Source organism: Homarus americanus, unplaced genomic scaffold, assembly GCF_018991925.1.
Source record: "Homarus americanus isolate GMGI-L3 unplaced genomic scaffold, GMGI_Hamer_2.0 scaffold45559, whole genome shotgun sequence".
NCBI lineage: Eukaryota > Metazoa > Arthropoda > Malacostraca > Decapoda > Nephropidae > Homarus > Homarus americanus.
The window spans coordinates 10001-18993 of record NW_024755012.1 but is presented as its reverse complement, the minus strand read 5'-3'; the positions used below and the strand labels follow the sequence as shown (position 1 = coordinate 18993).

At 51.3% G+C, this 8993-nt stretch overlaps 1 non-coding gene across 1 annotated transcript in view; it reads left to right on the top strand.

The window, feature by feature from the left end:
* Positions 1–8886: 8886 nt before the first annotated feature.
* The window catches only part of LOC121856139, a 4322-nt gene continuing 4215 nt past the window's right edge, over positions 8887–8993 (top strand). The window contains exon 1 of the ribosomal RNA XR_006086906.1: positions 8887–8993. This exon is cut by the window's right edge and continues 4215 nt beyond it. This is a non-coding gene — a ribosomal RNA (large subunit ribosomal RNA).

The following is an 8993-nucleotide window of genomic DNA, read 5'->3' as shown; positions in this document are numbered from 1 at the left end:
AGATGGCGTGCTTCGTAGTGCTGGGTGGAGGGGTTCGTAACAATAGTAAGGGGTAGAGGCACCTCGGTCATATTATACAACATACCAGAGAAGTTTTCCACCCGCATGGGAGACCGTCAAAGTCAATCGGGGATCGATTTAATAGCATACTACAGAAACTTGCACACCCGAATGGGAGACCGTCAAAGTCAATCGGGGGTCGATTTAATAGCATACTACAGAAACTTGCACTCCCGAATGGGAGACCGTCAAAGTCAATCGGGGGTCGATTTGATAGCATACTACAGAAACTTGCACACCCGAATGGGAGACAGTCAAAGTCAATCGGGGGTCGATTTAATAGCATACAACAGAGAACTTGCACACCCGAATGGGAGACCGTCAAAGTCAACCGGGGGTCGATTTGATAGCATACTACAGAGAACTTGCACACCCGAATGGGAGACCGTCAAAGTCAATCGGGGGTCGATTTGAGAGCATACTACAGAGAACTTGCACACCCGAATGGGAGACCGTCAAAGTCAATCGAGATTTATTCTTATACTACCAAAACTTTTACACCGAATGGGAGACGGTCAAAGTCAATGGTTGTATCGATTTGATAGCATACTACAGAAACTTACCCAGATAGGAGACAGTCAAAAGAAGTCAATCGGGGTCGATTTAATAACATAATACGAAACTGAATGGGAACCAAGTCCAAAAGTCAATCGGGGTCCGATTTAATAGCATACTACAGAAACTTGCACACCCGAATGGGAGACCGTCAACGTCAATCGGGGGTCGATTTAATAGCATACTACAGAAACTTGCACACCCGAATGGGAGACCGTCAAAGTCAATCGGGGATCGATTTGATAGCATACTACAGAAACTTGCACACCCGAATGGGAGACCGTCAAAGTCAATCGGGGGTCGATTTAAGAGCATACTTTACAAAATGATCCGAGAATCTGCACACACCGAGTGGGAGACGGTGATGAAAACGTCTGCCCTTGTACGCTGGATGGCACTATTTCACTATAGTGAGGGGTAGAGGCACCTCGGTCATATTGTACAACATACCAGAGAAGTTCCACACCCGCATGGGAGACCGTCAAAGTCAATCGGGGGTCGATTTAATAGCATACTACAGAGAACTTACACACGCGAATGGGAGACCGTCAGAGTCAATCGAGGGTCGATTTAATAGCATACTATACAAAATGATCCGAGAATGTGCACACACCGAGTGGGAGACGGTGATGAAAGCGTCCGCCCTTGTACACTGGATGGCACTATTTCACTATAGTAAGGGGTAGGGCCACCTCGGTCATATTATACAACATACCAGAGAAGTTCCACACCCGCATGGGAGACCGTCAAAGTGAAGCGGGGGTCGATTTGATAGCATACTACAGAGAACTTGCACACCCGAATGGGAGACCGTCAAAGTCAATCGGGGGTCGATTTGATAGCATACTACAGAGAACTTGCACACCCGAATGGGAGACAGTCAAAGTCAATCGGGGGTCGATTTAATAGCATACTACAGAAACTTGCACACCCGAATGGGAGACCGTCAAAGTCAATCGGGGGTCGATTTAATAGCATACTACAGAAACTTGCACACCCGAATGGGAGACCGTCAAAGTCAATCGGGGGTCGATTTAATAGCATACTACAGAAACTTGCACACCCGAATGGGAGACCGTCAAAGTCAATCAGGGGTCGATTTGATAGCATACTACAGAAACTTGCACACCCGAATGGGAGACAGTCAAAGTCAATCGGGGGTCGATTTAATAGCATACTACAGAAACTTGCACACCCGAATGGGAGACCGTCAAAGTCAATCGGGGGTCGATTTAAGAGCATACTTTACAAAATGATCCGAGAATCTGCACACACCGAGTGGGAGACGGTTTTGAAAACGTCCGCCCTTGTACGCTGGATGGCACTATTTCACTATAGTAAGGGGTAGAGGCACCTCGGTCATATTGTACAACATACCAGAGAAGTTCCACACCCGCATGGGAGACCGTCAAAGTCAATCGATGGTCGATTTAATGGCATACTACAGAGAACTTACACACCCGAATGGGAAACCATCAGAGTCAATCGAGGGTCGATTTAATAGCATACTATACAAAATGATCCGAGAATGTGCACACACCGAGTGGGAGACGGTGATGAAAGCGTCCGCCCTTGTACACTGGATGGCAATATTTCACTATAATAAGGGGTAGAGGCACCTCGGTCATATTATATGACATACCAGAGAAGTTCCACACCCGCATGGGAGACCGTCAAAGTCAATCGGTGGTTGATTTAAGAGCATACTATACAAAATGATCCGAGAATCTGCACACACCGAGTGGGAGACGGTGATGAAAACGTCCGCCCTTGTATGTTCGATTGCACTATTTCACTATATTAAGGGGAGAGGGTGCCTGCGCACACATATTCGGTGTGAAATATCTTCCGCCCCCCAACGGAGCGCTTTGGCGCCTCTGCGAAGCAAAGCGCGGCATTCATAAACAACAACCAAAATTGCCGTCGCTTTCCCTTCCCTGCCCTGCAATGGCTGGAGCAGCAGAAGGAGAGAGAGAGAAAATAGTCTCGTGGGGTCAGAGGAATGGCAGTGGAGCGCGATCTATGAATTTCACTAGCCAGGTCTGTCTTCCTATTGAACATTATTACTCTCTCTCGGCGCACACGTCGCCACCACGGTTTCCGTGACAGCAGCAGCATCATGATGTTGCGTCTACCAATAAGTCCGGAACCGGGTTATTCGGCTGTTCGCGAACAGTCAGGTTTTAAACTTGCCTAACAAACGATCAAACAACCTCCACTCTCGAGGTGCGGTACGGTGACTGTCCTATCGTCCGCCCTTGTATGCTGGATTGCACTATTTCACTATATTAAGGGGAGAGGGTGCCTTCACACACCTATTCGGTGTGGAATATCTTCCGCCCCCCAGCGGAGCGCTTCGGCGCCTCTGCGAAGCAAAGCGCGGCATTCAAAAACAACAACCAAAGTTGCCGTCGCTTTCCCTTCCCTGCCCTGCAATGGCTGGAGCAGCAGAAGGAGAGAGAGAGAGAAAATAGTCTCATGGGGTCAGAGGAATGGCAGTGGAGGTTCTATGAATTTCACTAGCCAGGTCTGTCTCCCAATTGAACATTATTACTCTCTCGGCGCGCACACGCCGCCACCACGGTTTCCGTGACAGCAGCAGCATCATGATGTTGCGTCTATTGTAAGTCCGGAACCGGGTTATTCGGCTGTTCGCGAACAGTCAGGTTTTAACCTTGCCTAACAAACGATCAAACAACTTCCACTCTCGAGGTGCGGTACGGTGACTGTCCTATCGTCCGCTCTTGTATGCTGGATTGCACTATTTCACTATATTAAGGGGAGAGGGTGCCTTCACACACATATTCGATGTGAAATATCTTCCGCCCCCCAGCGGAGCGCTTCGGCGCCTCTGCGAAGCAAAACGCGGCATTCAAAAACAACAGCCAAAATTGCCGTCGATTTCCTCTCCCTGCCCTGCAATGGCTGGAGCAGAAGGAGAGCGAGAGAGAGAATAGTCTCATTGGGTCAGAGGAATGGCAGTGGAGCGGGCTAATGGCGAGTAGGCTCGCGATCTATCAATTACACTAGCCAGGTCGCTCTCCCTATTGAACATTATTACTCTCTCACGTCGCCACTGCGGTTTCCGCGACAGCAGCAGCATCATCATGATGTTGCATCCACCAATTAGTCCGGAACCGGGTTATTCGGCTGTCTGCGAACAGTCCGGTTTTAACCTTACCCAACATCCACTCTCGAGGTGCGGTACGGTGAATGTCCTATCGTCCGACCTTGTATGCTGGATTGCACTATTTCACTATATTAAGGGGAGAGGGTGCCTTCACACACATATTCGGTGTGAAATATCTTCCGCCCCCCAGCGGAGCGCTTCGGCGCCTCTGCGAAGCAAAGCGCGGCATTCAAAAACAACAACCAAAATTGCCGTCGCTTCCCTGCCCTGCAATGGCTGGAGCAGAAAGAGAGAGAGAGAGAGAGATTTTAGTCTCATTGGATCAGAGGAATGGCAGTGGAGGCGGACTTATGGCCCGAGTAGGCTGGCGCTCTATCAGTACACTTGCAGGTCTCTCCGTTTGAGCGTATTTACTCCGTCTCTCTCTCTCTCTCTCTGACGCACATCACCACCCTACTGGTTCCGTCGCATATGCTGCGGCCTTTCAGTCCGAGCAGGCTCCCCTTCGCCTTGCTGTCTGCCCAACTTAGCGGACTTGCGTTGGCTGATCACCCCGTCTTCGCGTCTGTGCCGGCCTTCAATGCAGCGCCCAACCGTCTCTTGACCGAGATTCATTGCACTATTCCACGCGCAAACGGCTACCCTAAATGTGCATAGACAACGCTCATGGTTCAACACGACCAGGGCGCAGTCTGGGAGCCGAGTATACTAAAAAGAGAGTTTAGCAGCAAAAACTCGTCAAAGCACACGTTGGGTTACCCCATCACCTAACAACGATGATGGCGGTTCCCACCCGTGAAATACACAACCTAACCAATATTGGGCGACGATGGCGCTCATGAGCCCACGTCCCCACAAACAGTAAGAGAAAGAGAGAGAGGAGGAGATGGGCCAATGTGCGGTCCCTCGCCCAATGTCTTATGCCTCGCTGGGGCAAAGAGAAGAGAAGAGGAGCGGATAAGGGAGGAGATTGGCCAACGTGCGGTCCCTCGCCCAATGTCGGCTGCCTCGCTGGAGCTGGGTAAAGAGGAGAGGAGCGGATAAGGGAGGAGATTGGCACACACGGTGGCGCTGCCGGCGCCGAGGATAGCAAGAGAAGGTGCAGTTTGATCTGATCATCTGGTTTGCTATTTCTCTAAGGCCAACGTGCGGTCCCTCGCCCAATGTCGGCTGCCTCGCTGGGGCAAAGAGAAGAGGAGAGGATAAGGGAGGAGATTGGCACACACGGTGGCGCTGCCGGCGCCGAGGATAGCGAGAGGAGGTGCAGTTTGATCTGATCATCTGGTTTGCTATTTCTCTAAGGCCAACGTGCGGTCCCTCGCCCAATGTCTTCTGCCTCGCTGGGGCAAAGAGAAGAGGAGCGGATAAGGGAGGAGATTCGCCAACGTGCGGTCCCTCGCCCAATGTCGGCTGCCTCGCTGGAGCTGGGGCAAAGAGGAGCGGATAAGGGAGGAGATTAGCACACACGGTGGCGCTGCCGGCGCCGAGGATAGCAAGAGAAGGTGCAGTTAGATCTGATCATCTGGTTTGCTATTTCTCTAAGGCCAACGTGCGGTCCCTCGCCCAATGTCTTCTGCCTCTCTCTCAATCTCACTATTTTGGCCGCCGTGATAGGCGCCGCCAACAGCAGCAGCTACCTGGTTGATCCTGCCAGTAGTCATATGCTTGTCTCAAAGATTAAGCCATGCATGTGTAAGTACAAGCCGATTTAAGGCGAAACCGCGAATGGCTCATTAAATCAGCTATGTTTCATTGGATCTGTAAACCCACTTACTTGGATAACTGTGGCAATTCTAGAGCTAATACATGCAATTGGTCTCTGACCGCAAGGGAAGAGCGCTTTTATTAGTTCAAAACTGGTCGGGCCCCGGTCCGTAACCCACCTGTGGTGAATCTGAATAACTTCGGGCTGAGCGCACGGTCTCCGCACCGGCGCCGCTTCTTTCAAGTGTCTGCCTTATCAGCTTTCGATTGTAGGTTATGCGCCTACAATGGCTATAACGGGTAACGGGGAATCAGGGTTCGATTCGGGAGAGGGAGCCTGAGAAACGGCTACCACATCTAAGGAAGGCAGCAGGCACGCAAATTACCCACTCCCGGCACGGGGAGGTAGTGACGAAAAATAACGATGTGAGTCTCATCCGAGGCCTCGCAATCGGAATGAGTACACTTTAAATCCTTTAACGAGTATCCATTGGAGGGCAAGTCTGGTGCCAGCAGCCCGCGGTAATTCCAACTCCAATAGCGTATAGTAAAGTTATTTGCGGTTAAAAAGCTCGTAGTTGGATCTCGGACTGCGGACTGATTGCACCGCCCGGTGTTTACTGTCACGCTCGAACAGCCGCCCGCGGCTTCGCCAGAGATGCTCTTTAATGGCGAGAGTTGGCGGTGGCGGAGGATTTACTTTTTGAAAAAATTAGAGTGCTCAGAGCAGGCTATTTGAATGGCGAATAGTGCATGGAATAATGGAATGGGACCTCGGTTCCTATTTTGTTGATTTCGGAACCAGAAGTAATATTCTTCAATCCCGGAACAAGCGAGAATGATGCATTGCGGCAGCTAGAGGTGAAAGTGTGGACCGTCGCCAGGGCAGACACGCAGCATTGCCAAGGATGTTTTCAGGTAATCAAGAACGAAAGTTAGAGGTTCGAGCGTCGAATGCCGCCCTGGTTCTAACCATAAACGATGCCAACTTCAGCAGTCCGCCCGGCGTTATTCCCATGACCCGGCGGGCAGCTTCGAGAAACCAAAGTCTTTGGGTTCGGGGGGAAGTATGGTTGCAAAGCTGAAACTTAAAGGAATTGACGGAAGGGCACCACCAGGAGTGGAGCCTGCGGCTTAATTTGACTCAACACGGGAAACCTCACCAGGCCCAGACACCGGAAGGATTGACAGATTGAGAGCTCTTTCTCGATTCGGTGGGTGGTGGTGCATGGCCGTTCTTAGTTGGTGGAGCGATTTGTCTGGTTAATTCCGATAACAGGCAAGGACTCCTACACCACCTAAGTAGTCGACGGATCTCCAGAAAATGATTGTCAGTTGCCTTGCTAGGGGATAAGCGGCAATTCTTGCTTACGAGATTGAAACAATATGGGTCTGTGATGCCCTTAGATGTTCTGGAGCGCCATGGCGTATCTACACTGAAGAAGGTCAACGAGTTTTCCCCCTCCGAGAGGAGCGGGTAACCCGTTCAAAGCCTTTCTTGATAGGGATTGGGGCTTGCAATTGTTTCCCATGAACGAGGAATTCCCAGTAAGTGCAAGTCATCAGCTTGCGCTGACTACGTCCCTGCCCTTTGTACACACCGCCCGTCGCTACTACCGATTGAATGATTTAGTGAGGCCTTCGGACTGGCGCTCTTTGATTGTCGGCCCCGTTGCCCGCGAGGGTTTTCTGGGGTCGTCGCCTCGAGCTGACGGAAAGATGTCCAAACTTGATCATTTAGAGGAAGTAAAAGTCGTAACAAGGTTTCCGTAGGTGAACCTGCGGAAGGATCATTAACAGAGAGAAAGAGAACGGGGCGCTCTTAAAACTACTACTACTCTCCTGATTTGGGCGGTCTCGGGCTCTGCTCTGGCAACTCCAGCAGCGAAAGAGGACAATCCCGGCCCCCGCACCAAAAATAGGTACCACCACGCTGTGGGTGGACCACCTTGAACGAAGCGGAGCCGGAGGGCGGACCTTGAGGCTTTGGGCGGCTGCCGTGGATTCACTACTACCGTAGACAAACCTCTTGGCCAAAAAAATTGAAAATTAAGTGTCACTTTCTTTCACAACTCGGCCGTCGGCCAAACCCAAACCTAAACTTGGGCTATGTCTGTCCAAACCCTTTCGGCTGGGGCTGAGCCTGGAGTGGTTAGTCATAAAAAAAGACCAAATGGCAAATACACAACTCTGCTTGAGAGGATCACTCGGCAAGTGGGTCGATGAAGACACTTAGCAAACTGCGTGTCGTATGTGAATCATAAAGAATACCAGAATACATCGACAGTTGAACATATTGCAGCAGCTCCTGCAACTGTCGCCGCCCACTCCTCTCTGGTTGACCTGCATCCATCGATTTTGCTGCGAGTTCAGTGCCCTGCTGACTGTCTCCCCGACACGAGGTAACCCGAACCGAGCTTCATGGGGTTTTGTCACTTGGCGCCTTTAGCATGGCGTGCCGCAAAACAAGCAGAAAAGCCTATCACTAGCAGGTCATGGACCGGCGCACCCATTCAACCACAACAAAGCGACAGTTGTCGCCCTCGCAAATAACTGGAGGCGGCGCTCTTTTGCCTGCTGTCCACAGAGACACGAATGGCCGTCGGCCGCTCATGGCTGATGCTGCACATGTTCTAAGAGGCACTCCATCCCACGAAGAGGAAACGAAACCGGGTCGGATATCTTTTAAGTAAGCCCCGCCGGAATTTCGTCTATCACCTCGAAAAGAGTGCTTGGCATGCATTGCAGTGGAACCTAGATTGATGAGTGCGCCTGGGCCCGCAGTCTACCATGTAGTGGTGCAGGCAGAGAGATGAGAATGCTTGGGTGACGCCGTGCTCTTCCTCACGCGCTCCTCCACCCTCTCCCACGGTCAGACGCGGTGTGGGCGTTCTCTTTGAGAGTTCGCCACGAGTCCACGTCTATCTCATGACTGGGAGGGAGGCAGGGGGAGTTCTCTCTAAACGCGTTAAAGACGGTGTTGCGCCTCATAACGGCGCTCGCGGGGATAGAGCACTAGTTCTGCAGCCGGAAAGGCCGCTCACGCCAATTAATACTGCGACTCTCGCTCTCTTTCTCCGGATAAACAAGTGCCACTGCTGTGGCATGCGGGAACGGGGAAAGAGGTCAAAGTTTAAGCGGCAAAGGTGCGGCCGAGTAAGGGCGGAACACGAGCGTATATGCATTAAAACTGTGTGTGTATATGACTCTGCGAGAGATGTTCTGCTGGAACACTTTTCCTATTGGCTATTTACCACTCAATGAGAAGGAACGGAGTCAGGGGTGGGAGTGCCGGCGCCATGGCCGCTGGTACCCCCGCGACAAGCCCCTCAAACCTTCCTGCCTGGTAATGTCGGTGGTGAAGAAAGTCGGTGGCAGAGCGTCTTCCGCTTCGTGGTTGGGGAACTTGTTCCCCCTAAGGATGATGAGGCCACGATCGACCTCGTAGTAGGAGAGAGCTACCCGCCAAATTTAAGCATATTAATAAGCGGAGGAAAAGAAACCAACAGGGATTCCCTTAGTAAGGGCGACTGAACCGGGAAAA